At 37.3% G+C, this 12,570-nt stretch overlaps 1 protein-coding gene across 1 annotated transcript in view; it reads right to left on the bottom strand.

Annotated features, from left to right (window-relative positions):
- ARPP21 (cAMP regulated phosphoprotein 21) overlaps nt 1–10,918 on the bottom strand; it is a 293,441-nt gene extending 282,523 nt beyond the window's left edge. The window contains exons 1-3 of the mRNA XM_036219282.1: nt 10,887–10,918; nt 8,706–8,760; nt 4,639–4,807 (exon numbers count right to left, since the gene is read on the bottom strand). The gene's annotated coding sequence lies outside the window, so the exon portion shown is untranslated. The remainder of the gene's footprint in view (nt 1–4,638; nt 4,808–8,705; nt 8,761–10,886) is intronic.
- Between the last annotated feature and the right edge of the window lie 1,652 nt (nt 10,919–12,570).

Raw genomic sequence — 12,570 nt, 5'->3', positions numbered from 1 at the left:
TTCCAAACTCATGTGGTTATTGCCAGGCCTCAGCTGCTCTCTGGCTGCAAGATGAAGACCTCATTTCCCTGCCACGTGGGCCTCTCTGTGGGCTGCCTGTGTCCTGAAGACATGGCAGCTGGCTTCCCTAGAGTGAGAGGTCCAAGAGACAGAGAGAAAGAAACCCAAGATGGAAGCTGCAGTCTTTGAGAACCTAATATTTAAAGGGACATGCTATGTATGGAGTAAGTGACCATTATAATAGTATGGCCGACATATAGATACAACACGCTCAAGAGAACAGATAATAGAAACTGTAGGAAAAACATTTAGGAAGAAATAAGTTATATTAATCACCTTGGTTTTTACTATAATTTAATTAGTTATATTTATATAAGTTAGTTTTTAATAACGGCCGTGTTTAACAACTGGCTCAGAAAACTCCTAACAATTTAACAGGCAACTGTCCCATGACAGTGCAACCCACCCCAGCACACTTCTGGTTCAGTTTTGATGGATTCCTAGTGGAGTTTTTATTTGTTCTTTTAAATGTCCAGCCTCTTGTAACATATTGAGTCTATATGAGATTCTTAAATGAGGTCAAGCTTTCCTGTCAGAGAATGTATGTAGGTCTGATGTGTTATGGGTGTCAAAACAGCCAAAGGGAATCTCTGTTTTGCAACCTCTCAGCTCTGCAACATTAAACAGTTTACTTAATTTTTTCTGAACGTGGATCCTCATCTGGAGTTTAGGGTTAAATACACACCACCCACCCCCCAAAAAACAAACTGGCCTATCTTCCACCTACTAGTATTGCAAGGATGAACTGACGTCATGCAGGCAGGTTCCCTCTCTAAGTATTCATTATTGGTGTCATCCTGACAACAGCTTTGTTTAACAAGCTTTAATAACTCTGCTATATACCAAATGTCAGAGGGGTTAAGTGACTTGCCCAAGGTCACAGGACTAATAAAGTTGTTTCATATATACAAAGCAGCAATGACAATGTTGACTCAAAAACAGTAACCTTCCTTGAGAACAAAATCAATGGAGAGACTTTAATTATATCAGGAAAAAGTTTATTGTGGGACTTAAATACTAACAAAGCTTTTCGGCACCCTCTCTTTATCAATAAGGTCCCTTGGGCAGATATAAACTCAGATTTAATTAAACGAAAAATCCTACACCAGCAAATCCTGCACACACTTCTCCTTATTTAGCCACTATGATGAGTAATGTGGTTTCTTCTGTGTCCCCTGCACAGGAGGTGCAAGGTTATAGGCCAAAGACTTGGGTCTCCACATGCCACAACCTCCTCAATTACATGACAAATATAGTCTTATGGATGCTTAATAAGAGGCAGGATCTGTTGCTATCTCCAAGCTCATTGAATTTCAAATGGAAAAGAGCAGGCTGAAGTGCAGGAAGGGGTGTTTTATATAAAAAAAAAACAAACAAACAAACCCACAGACCTTTCATTGTGTGTCCCAGGCCTATTAAGCAAACAGAAGAGGCCTCTCAGGTATCCATTAGACAGTTTCTCGTGTGAGTAATTATCCTCACATTTGTGACAATTCTGGGAGTGTGGGAGCATGGAAAGGGTACCTCTTAAATGCAACTGTTATGTAGAGATCAATGAGCAATAAAAACAAAACAAAACAAATTTGTTTTCCAGCCACATCCTAGAAACGATTCTAGAATTCATGGAAATGGAGGACAAGGTATAAAGCCATGTGAAACGGGCTGGAGTATCAGAATAGCCAAAGGGAGAACCAGCCTACAATAAGAAACTTGAGGCAGCTTTTTTTGAACTTTCCATAAACAAATGTTCCTGGGGCATTTAAAAGGGTCACAATGAGGCAAATTAATAATGACATTTGACATACCATCAAAAATCCCTCATGATGGTCTATATTCAGATGAACTGGGAGTTTGGAGTCATTCTTTTCTTCCAGAGTCATATAGTCACACTTAGGAACCCTGTTTCAGGTTAATATTTTGAATGTACATAAGCTTGAATTTCACATGTATATGCACATATAGGCAGCTTACAAAGTACTTCTATACACATGAACTTATTTGACTTTCGCTATAGATGTGTGAGAATGACATACATGATATCACAAACCACATTTTACAGACAAAGAAGTTGAGGCTTAGAGAATTTAAGAAAATTATTCAAGGATTTACATTTTAATCGTGAGCTAGAGTTTAAACCCAGGTCAGAACGCATATGAAAATGAAAAAACTAAAGACATGGGTTCTATTCTTGTGAAAAACAAACAGGTATTTTCTCTTTTAAGGCCGAACACTGAATTTATTTAATCTGGCATAGCTGACGAGCAATGAATTATAGATAAGTATAAATTCAGTCTAGATAAGGACAATTGAAGATTAATATAAATACAGATAACAGATTCTACCAAATATTTGCAGAAGACACTATGCCATTTCCCTACAATCTCTTTCGGAGGATAGTAGCAGAGGAAATACTTACTAATTCATTCTATAAAGCCTGATTTACTTTAATACCCAAACCGGATAACAACATTCCAAGAATATACGACTATAGACCAATACGTCTCATGAAAATAGATGCAAATAGCCTCAATATAATATTAGACAATTGAGATGAAAAAACATACAAAAACAATTAGACACCATGACCAAGTGGAAATTATTCCAGATATGCAAGGATGGTTCAACATTTGAAAATCAATGCAGTTCACCCCATCAATGAGTTAAAGAAAATATACCATATATCGACAGACGTAGTGAAAGCATTTGTCAAAATACAAATAAACTAGGAACAAAAAAAACTTTCTTGACTTGTAAAGATTATCTCTAAAAACCCTACAATTAACATCACACATAATGGTGAGGAATTCAAAGCGTTCCCACTAATATCAGATACAAGGCAAGGAAGGATGTCCCCTCTTTCCACTCCTTTCTAACGTCATGCTGTAGTTCTTGCTAATGCAAGGAGGCAAGAAAGGGAAACAAAATCTATATGGATTAGGAAGAAAGATATAAAACTATCTTTCTTCACAAATAACAAGATTTTCTATGTAGAAATCCAAAAGAATTGACAAAAATTCCTGTAATTAAGTGATTATAGAAAGATTGCAGGATACCAGGTTAAAATATGAAGTTAACCACTTTGGTACATACTAGCAATGAACAAGCGAAATTTGAAATGAAAAACAATACTATTTACATTGGCACCCCTCGAAATGAAATAATTATAAATATAACAAAATATGTGCAAGATCTATACGAGGAAAACTACAAAACACTGATAAAAGAAATAAAAGTACTACATAAATGAAGATATTCCAGTTCATGGATAGGACAACTTAATATTGCCAAAATGTCAATTCTTCTCAAATTGATCTATAGGTTCAATGAAATACAATAAAACCCCAGAAAGTTATTTTGTAGCTATCAAAAAAAAAATTAAATCTGAAGTTAATATGGAGAAGCAAAAGACCCAGAATAACCAACACAGTACTGAAGAAGAAGAACACAATTGGCTGATTGAGACTCTATGACTTCACGACTTTATATAAATTTATAGTAATCAAGACAGTGTAGCATGGTGAACAGACAAATAAATCAGTGTAATGGAATAGAAAGCTCTGAAACAGACTCATAAATATAGTCAATGGATCTTTGATGAAGTAGCAAAGGCGATACAGTGGAGCAAAGATGCTCTTTTCAATAAATGGTGCTGGAACAACTGTACATACAGAGGCCAGAAACTAAATCTAGAGACAGACTTTACATTGTTCATGAAAACTAACTCAAAACAGATCCCCGACCTGAATGTAAAATGCACAACTATATGACTTCTAGCTCCTTGGTATTTTCTCAAAGTGGTTGAAAACTTACGTTGAACAAAAACCTGCACATGAATGCAACCTTATTCATAACTGTGAAAACTTGGAAGCAATTGAGATGTCCTTTAGTAGGTGAGTGGATAAACTGTGGTACATCCAGCTAATGGAATATTTATCCAGCAGTAAAAAGAAACAAGCTATTGAGGCATGAAAAGACGTGAAAGAACCTTAAATTCATCTAAGTGAAAGAAGCCAATGTGAAAAGGCTACCTACTGTTTGACTTCAACTATATGACATTCTGGGGAAGGCAAAACTACAGAGATAGTAAAAATACCAGATGTGGGGGAGGAAAGACAGAATAAATAGGGAGAGCACAGAGAATTTTTAAGGTAGTGAAATTACTCTGTATAATACTATTATGGTGAATACATGTCATTATACATTGGCCCAAACCCACAGAATGCACAACACCATGAGAGAACCCGGAAGTAAACTATGGACTTTGACGATTATGATGTGTAATGTAGATTCGCCAATTGGAACAACTATACCACTGTACCACTCTGGTGGGGGTTGTAGACAATGAGGAACACTGTGCCTGTGTCGGGGCAGCAGATGTATGGGAAATTTCTGTACTTTCCCCTTAATTTTGCTGTGAACCTAAAAATGCTCTAAAAATGAAGTTTTAATTAAAAATAGATAACAGATAAATAATGAAAATCCATACACACACACACACACACACAAACCCACCAACCAAAATTAGCACACTACTCTGTAAAATGGGAGCTGTCCAGAAGAGAATTTGCTGTTTGTTACCTGGAGATTTCGTGAGACCCACGTACATATTCGTCAGAGTGTATCTGCTTCTTGAAAAGGGCATTTATTCATGGAGGAGAAACCTGGACCAAACGACATTCAGACAGGTTCCAACACTCAGATTCCAGAAGCCAAAACGTCCATTTTGTAGTGAAATATGGCAGGAACACTGTAGAAAGACAATAAAACAGGTTCAAAGTGTGAACACATATATCATGCAAGTCTTTACAATCTAACGCTAACATATTTAAATGAATAAAAGTCATAAATAAGTAAATAAGTGGGCAAAATATGAAATTGAATATGGCTGCTAAATAAATGCTGAAAGTAGGTAGAAATAGCATTGACTATTAGGGTAGAATGTGGTTGCTTGGAAAGAATTAATAAAGCATTGAATGATTTCTATATACATGTCCAGTTGTTCCACTTTCTGGCAGTGGTGCCTGCTTTATCGTTTAGCATCCTCTCATAGAATCCAGCAAAGTTATCAACAAGAACTTGTTGAACAGATTTCCCCAAAATATCTAAAGTCAACATTAAATAAGCCATGGCTATTTTGCCAAGAATTAAGGTCTTTTTCTCAGTTGGCTTGTGAATTTGATCCATGGTTTATTTGTTCCTGGAATCCCCACCCAAGCTACTGCTTTTCTTAACTTGACCCACTCAGGTTAAAATGCCGGGTCTTGGCATATTGCTGATAGGGGGCAGTGCTCTAGAGAGTGCAAAAGGGTGGGCTGGGGTGATCTATCTGCCAGATTACGATGCAGCAAACACATAATTCCTCTACTGAAGCACTAGTGATACCTGAAGAACCTAGTCAGATTTTTCGGGAAATTAGAAAATCTCGAGCACTGGAATTTGATACTGGTGTATTATTGATCTCTATTACCTGTACCACACACATTAGGACTTGGACTGGCATTATGATACTCATTAGTGTTTCACATTCATTTAACATTCTTATTCTGAAGGCCAACAATGTGTCAAATATGGGTGCAGTGATAGTCTAGTCTATTGAGAAATGAGGGAACTATGTTCATTCTTAAACACAAGACAGAAACAAAAAAGGCCCTTAGAGAGAATCAGATCACATTCAATGTTTGGTGAATTCAGGGGAAAGGATTCCTTCTAGATGAAGAGGGCCAGGTTAACTGTGTAGAATAAGTGATGTTTAATTGAGCCTAAAAAATCGGTAGACTCTGCACAGACAGAGGCTGCAGTGAGGGCAGAGCAGAAGGGCATTTGTGGAGGAAGCAATGCAGGTGCCAAGGGAGACACACACACACACACACACACACACACACACACACACACACACACACACACATACACAGCACTGCATCTTTGAGCATTCACAAACCTCTCTTTGCCCTGTCCACTCAAAGAGTTACAATAGATACATGTAACCCAGGCCACTCTTAGCCTGAACTTGGGCTACAATGTCATTGAACAACTGCAATCTATTTTAGGGGAAAGTTTCTAGTTCCATTAAATCCAGTTGTCAGGCCTTTTTTCAAAATTTTGGTTTTAAAATGTTTAAAGGTTCTCTTTGCCTGAGCATTTCTAACAGACATTCAGCCCATTGAACACACAGAGCAGAAAGGACGCAGAGGTTTCCATGGTCACTGCTAAGAAGGAAGACATGAGTCAAGTGCCTTCGATTAGAATATCTCGGCCTAGCTGACATTAGAGGAACTTGAAGCATACTAGTGGTTCCCACTCTTGAAGCCCTTTTTCTAAAATCTGTTACTCACAGGCAATCAGAATTTAGGACTCCCTCATCCTTCTCAATTGTTGGTGCTGACAAAAGAATAAAAATACTGTCTTCCAAAATGTCCATGGACAGATTGTGCACCAGCCAGGTGGAGAGGAGCCACAGTCCATAAAGCTCAATGCAGGAAAGGCAGTGCCACGTTTCTCTTGTGACTATCTGCTGAGTGCCAAGGGGATCTACTACAAAAACTACTCAGAACATCCAACTGTATGAAAAATATAAATCAAAGCACTCCACTAAGAGAGCTCTGCTATGTGGTGCATCGGTGTGACAACTGACCACCAAGAAATGCCCAGGGAGGGCTGGAAACATCGGATCTCCCAGTTACTTGAATATGGTCCCCAACAGCAATTACCTCAAGAAGAGAGGGGAGAAGTTGAAAATAATAATAAATAATAATATAATAATCATCAAGCCATTGTCTGCTACATTCCAGACAGGAAGTATTTAGGTAGAGAAAATGTATCAACAACTAGAAGTAATTTAAATTTAAGTAGGAACCAAGGGTAAATATAGATAACATTAAAGGGATAGTGATGCGCTATTGAAAAGATGTTCTCTGTTTATAGTCTCTCTTGCTCATGCTATCTTTGGTGAGTTTGAAATAAGGACAAAGATGGATATTTGTATTATTATTTTGAGTACTGATTTCTTTCTGTGCACTTTGGGGATTAACGTCCCTCCTTTGGCTTAACGGCAGGAACTCACATTTCTCCCTCTGCTCGTGTTGCTGATCACTGCCCATCCCAGGTTTCTCTGTGAGTCAAAGAAGGGTTCATGGACTGGCATGGCAGGTTTGTTTACTATTATCATTGCAAAGCCAGCATAGGGATGCATCAGTGACGGTGAATACTAAGATGCCTTTCCTGGAACCAAGGAAAGGGGATTTAACATATGTAGAGAAGTGATTTGGGGCTTATGCGGTCCTACTACATTGTAATTATTCTCAGATATATCTAACAGTAATCTTAAAAATCTAGAAGCAGTATCATTCATATCATAATACATTTTGATTGGATAACAATGCTATACTAACAAATTGTAGTTCAGAGTAAAATAGAAGCCTTATCTGGTCATCTTCTTGATAGATCATAATGTCTTGGCATCTTTATCATTTATTACATGTTGATATGTCACAAATATCTACATAGTACATTAAATATCCCAATCGATACTCAAATTTTTTCTCTGATTTCCATGACTGAATTGCAGACAGCTATAGGAGATGGGTAAGTCATAAGTGCAGGAGAATTATTAGACATAATAGCAGCTACTAATTTAGAGTGGTTGAGACAATCTATCTCATTTACATGTAGACTGTGTTTTCTCACAACAACAGCCTAACTGCCTTATGAGAGAGATGTTAACATCCATCTCACAGACAGGGAATCCAAAGCTCAGAGAAGCAAGCAAGATCAGACAGGGTGGGGTGAGGACTTGCGACCAGATCGGTCAGACACTGCAGACCCTCCTCTTTACGCTACACCATGCTGCTGCTTATGTGTGAATACTTTCCCATGCACAGATTACGTATCTCTACCCGCCAATTCAATTAAATACCGAATATTGAAACAGCACACCTCTGACAATGCAAATAGTAAATGTCATGGTCTTTGTGGACAGTGTGTACCTTGGCAGAACTAATTACACCCAACACAGGTGTAAATGTATGAAGAGGAGACTAGACAAAGTGTTACATGGGCTTTAGGAGGTCAGTCGCACCTGGCTTCAGAACCCAGAAGTGCTTTCTGGAGAAATCTGTGAATTTATATTCTGGCCTATTATCCTGGATATTGTTAAAGAGAACATGAATTTTGACTACTATCCAGTAGTTTTTATTTTTAAATAAAGAGAAAGATGAGGACTTTATTTTTCAATGTTAAGAATTCTTTGTGTTATCGTCAGATCACCATCCTGAGACGGTCTGAGTACAATGCTGAAAAGTGAGCTGTGGAGTCAGAGCCTATTATAAATCCTTGTCTCAACTTAATTGCGTCGTCTTCATCACGGCGACCTAATCTCCATCAGGTGTCCTTGTGCTCCTCTCTCAGAACACTGAGCTTTTCCTTTAGAACATCACAACTTGTAACAGTCTAATTATTCAGGATTTTATGCTCTTTTTTTTTTTTTTTTTTTTTTTGCATCTCTTTTCGCAGATTGTACATTTCTTGAAGAAAGAAACTCTGCTCATCATGTTCATCCCCAAACCCTTGCCAGGCTCAGTGCCTGGCACACAGGAGGCCTCCATGATATAAATGTTGAACAAAGGACCGAATTAGAGTCCTGATTGTACCTTAAGAGCTGAGGTGGCCTTGGAACCTTTTATTAACCTGGTGAGTCTCAGATTTCTAAAGTGCAAAAAGAAGAAAAAATTATTCATGACACATAGGGTTGTGAATACCTACTGCAAAACATAATAATGAAAGCACCTTCTCAATGTTCAAGTGCTAAGCCAATATTTATTACTGAATATTTTCACTGCTGTTCTAATTTGCAATCAGCGTAGAGCCAGGAGCATACGCAAAAACCAAAGTTAATGCAGAGTGTGAAAAGTGCTGCCCAGTTTCTAAAGTGACAGTGCAGACCTGCATGGGAAGATCTGTGCTGGAAATACTATGCTGCTGAGCTGTCATGACAACCTTTAATAATCCTGCATTTATGTGCCATCATGGCTTTCCCCAAAATTATCTTCTGGGACCATGACTAGCCTTGTCTAAGGGTTTGGTAATTGCTTTTGCCCAATCTGAGCACAATCTGTTCCACTACTTTTGAGTTATGCAAGGGTGAAATAAATACAGAACAAGCTTGCAGACTACATTAAAGAAATTCAAAATGTGCTTTGCACACGAATAGAACTTAAAAACGCCTGAACTTTCAAAGTCAAAACTTCTACAAGGAAGAGAATCATGAGTGAAATTTGGAAAACCTAGTGGAAACATCCTGTAGTGATTTGAAATGCAATGTGTGATATTATATACTCTAGGTTGACTTCTCAAGGGTAAGCTAGCCCCCACCCCTATATCACAAAATACAGAAATAAGGATAGCCTTAAATAGTCCTCCCCCTAAAAAAGATCTACTCCTCCAGAGGAATATATATATATATATATATATATATATATATATATATATATAATTTCTTTCCCATTAAGGACAATGTAACTAAACTAACCCCATCTCTCTTTTTGCTCAAAGCAAAATGAACAGCTCAGTTTTTTGCAATTTGCAAAAAACCTGACACCGCTCATCTACCTAAATCTGTCTTATATTTTTAGGTTATTTAGATCATCCATATTTCCCAGCGTATATTATATTTTTAGTTATATTATTTTTGTTTCAATTGTATTCCATTGTGACCAATTTTGCAACACTTCATGGAATATGGAGTGTTTTAAGAATAGAGAAAAACTAATTTCAACCACAGATTGTTAAGTAAGTCAAACTTTCCTCTCAGGAAGGGTCATTAAATTTATAACTGAAATGTGAAAATGCCTGGGTCAGTTAAAATGCCCAGGGCAAAAAATCAGGAAGGTGAAATTTACCAACAAATCTGAAGTTGAAACTATTTAACCAAATATATAATAAGTGGATAAAATGGACACGATCATAATCAATTCTAATAATTAAACCTAAATAGTTCCTTATCAATGAGAGCAATAATAATATATCAAAAAAACCTTAACAGTAGAAACAACAGCTAGCTCTCATCCGCTTAAAATACAAAGATTTACTATCTCTTAATAAAGTTACATATTAATACCCTGAATTTATTTGTATATTTAAATGGTAAAGACAATTAATAATCTCGTTCTTCTCAAATAGTGATTTTGCTAACTGCATGATTAAATTCCTGAGAGAGCAACATAGAGTTATCTGTGATTAGATACTGGAGATAAATTAATTTCAGTGACTTTTACTAAATTACATTGTCTATAGATTTGTTTCACATTAATGACCAAGTATCGGACAGGAATGATTTGAGTGAAAATCGTCCTTCTCAGCAACATTTAGCATGTTTATTAACTTGTGTTCTTAATATCTAGCATGGCATGGATCACAGTTGTAATAAACTTATCTCATATTGTGTTTTTCCATGTTGATTGTAATTCGGTTACTATTCATATTTAGCATCTTTCTGTGATTAGTCTTGCACTATTTCATTTTTATTTGTATTTCTAGAGTTCTTTTCTTCCTTTTAGAATTGTCTGATCCTCATTGCGATTACAGAATTTCCTTTGAGAGTTATGGTCTATTTTAGTACTCTTAATTTTGTTAAAATTTTTCTAGAGTTTCTCAAAATCCTTACACATTTTTATAACTCCTAAAATTTAAAAATATTTAATAAAGAAATGCTCAGCCAGCAATTCATGTTATTTCACATTTTAACATTAATTAAAAAATATCTGATGTGTTGAAAAAATTGAACAAATATAAATAATATTCAAATGCATGCAGTTCTTAGAGTTACATCCTACCTGTCACCCGTGAGTATTAGCACATGATCACGGGAAGCTTGCATGTTCATTGGGTTGAATGGCCATATGAAAACAGTGTGCACCTGAATCTAGGGAGAGAAAAAAAGGCGGGGAGGAAGGAGGAAGGGGGAGAGAGGGAGAGAAAGAGGAAGGGGAGAGAAAGAGAGAGAGGAGGAGGGAGGGAGGAAGTGGGGGAGAGAGGGCATAGCATTAACAGATAAAAGAGCCTCTTCGTTTTCTTGGGTGTCTACTATGTGCCAAGTGTGGGACTAGGTGCACCTTTATCCTCACTATATACCCAAAGACTAGGTATTGCTTTCCACATATAATAAAGCAGGCTAAGAAAGAAATGAAGTTGTTTAACTTGTTCAAAGTCATCTAACCCATAAGTAAATGCTGGCCTGTCTCACTACCAATCTTACTTTATAGTGCATTTTATTTTGTAAGTCGATGTGCTTTTGACCACAAATAAAGAAAGTAGACTGATTGGTGTTCAAAGAAAGAGAAGAAGAGAAAGGAGTTGTTAGTTGACCATGGAAAACTATCCAAGGGAGAGCCACTGGACGAGGCAGTGGACATTCTGAATCCCGGAAAGAATATGGGGCAAGAACATTTCAGCTGGCTTGGAACTGATGAATTATGCCTAAAACTTTCCTTCTACCTGTTTGTGCCCTGATATCATGCTTATCAGATGCCTTCTCATCTAATGTGGCTTCTGATTATCCTAGAGAAGTGTATAATTCGGTGGACATGAAAACTGTGTCAATCTGAAGCCAAAGAAATTAACTCAGCTTCCTGGTTTGTTTATGATCCATTTGGGAGTTCAGTTAAGACCGTCACTTCCTCTGAGTCAGCGCTAGCACTGGGACATCAGATTTCCTGACCAGTAAAGCAGAGTTCCAGATCCAGGATTGCAGTGACCCAGATAAGGAACTGCTCTTGAAATTGTCTTAGCATTTAAAGCTTGTCCCTAGACAACGCCTCTCCCACTGCTCGTTTGCTTGTTCTCTCTAAACACAAACTTATGTCTGAACGTGAGAACAAGACAGACAGGACTTCAAATCATAATTTCTTCTGTGTGTGGCTTTGTGCCTCAACTTTTGTAAGCGTCTTCATCGCCTAATAACGGTCCATGGAGAGAACTGCAAACTTCTCTCTGAATGTTTTAATCTGCAATTTGTGTTATAGTCTTTCAACCAGTTAAATATATCTACTGAGCTAACAGAGGCACCAGGCAATGTTCTAACTATAAGCTTCTGACTTGTTTTTTTTTTTTCTGTTTATCTTTCTTTGCATTTTCAAGTTTATGTCTCCTTAATATTCTTTTCATCTTGATAGCATCCTCTCCAAATTGTCCCTCTAACTTTCTGATATCACTCTTTGTTGTTATGACATCCTCCTCTGCTGTCTGAGCCTTACATTTTGCAGTCCCCCAGCAGACGGTCCCACTATTCTCTTCATTATGCAATCATCCAGGGAAATCTCAGGCCTTCATGAATTTAGTTATAACAGATATGCTGATGACTCCTAAATTTTAACCTCTTTCCCTCACCCCCATATTCAGGGTCATTTCAAGCTGTGCACTAGAAATAACCACAGAAATGTCAATATCTCAGGCTCAATATACTCCAAACTGAATTCATTATTTCCATTCTAGTCCTGATTTTTCAAAAAATATTCCATC

The sequence above is a fragment of the Rousettus aegyptiacus genome, unplaced genomic scaffold (genome assembly GCF_014176215.1).
Source record: "Rousettus aegyptiacus isolate mRouAeg1 unplaced genomic scaffold, mRouAeg1.p scaffold_m13_p_4, whole genome shotgun sequence".
NCBI classification, from domain to species: Eukaryota; Metazoa; Chordata; class Mammalia; order Chiroptera; family Pteropodidae; genus Rousettus; species Rousettus aegyptiacus.
The sequence above is the reverse complement of the archived record's forward strand: the minus strand, read 5'-3'. Positions and strand labels throughout refer to the sequence as shown.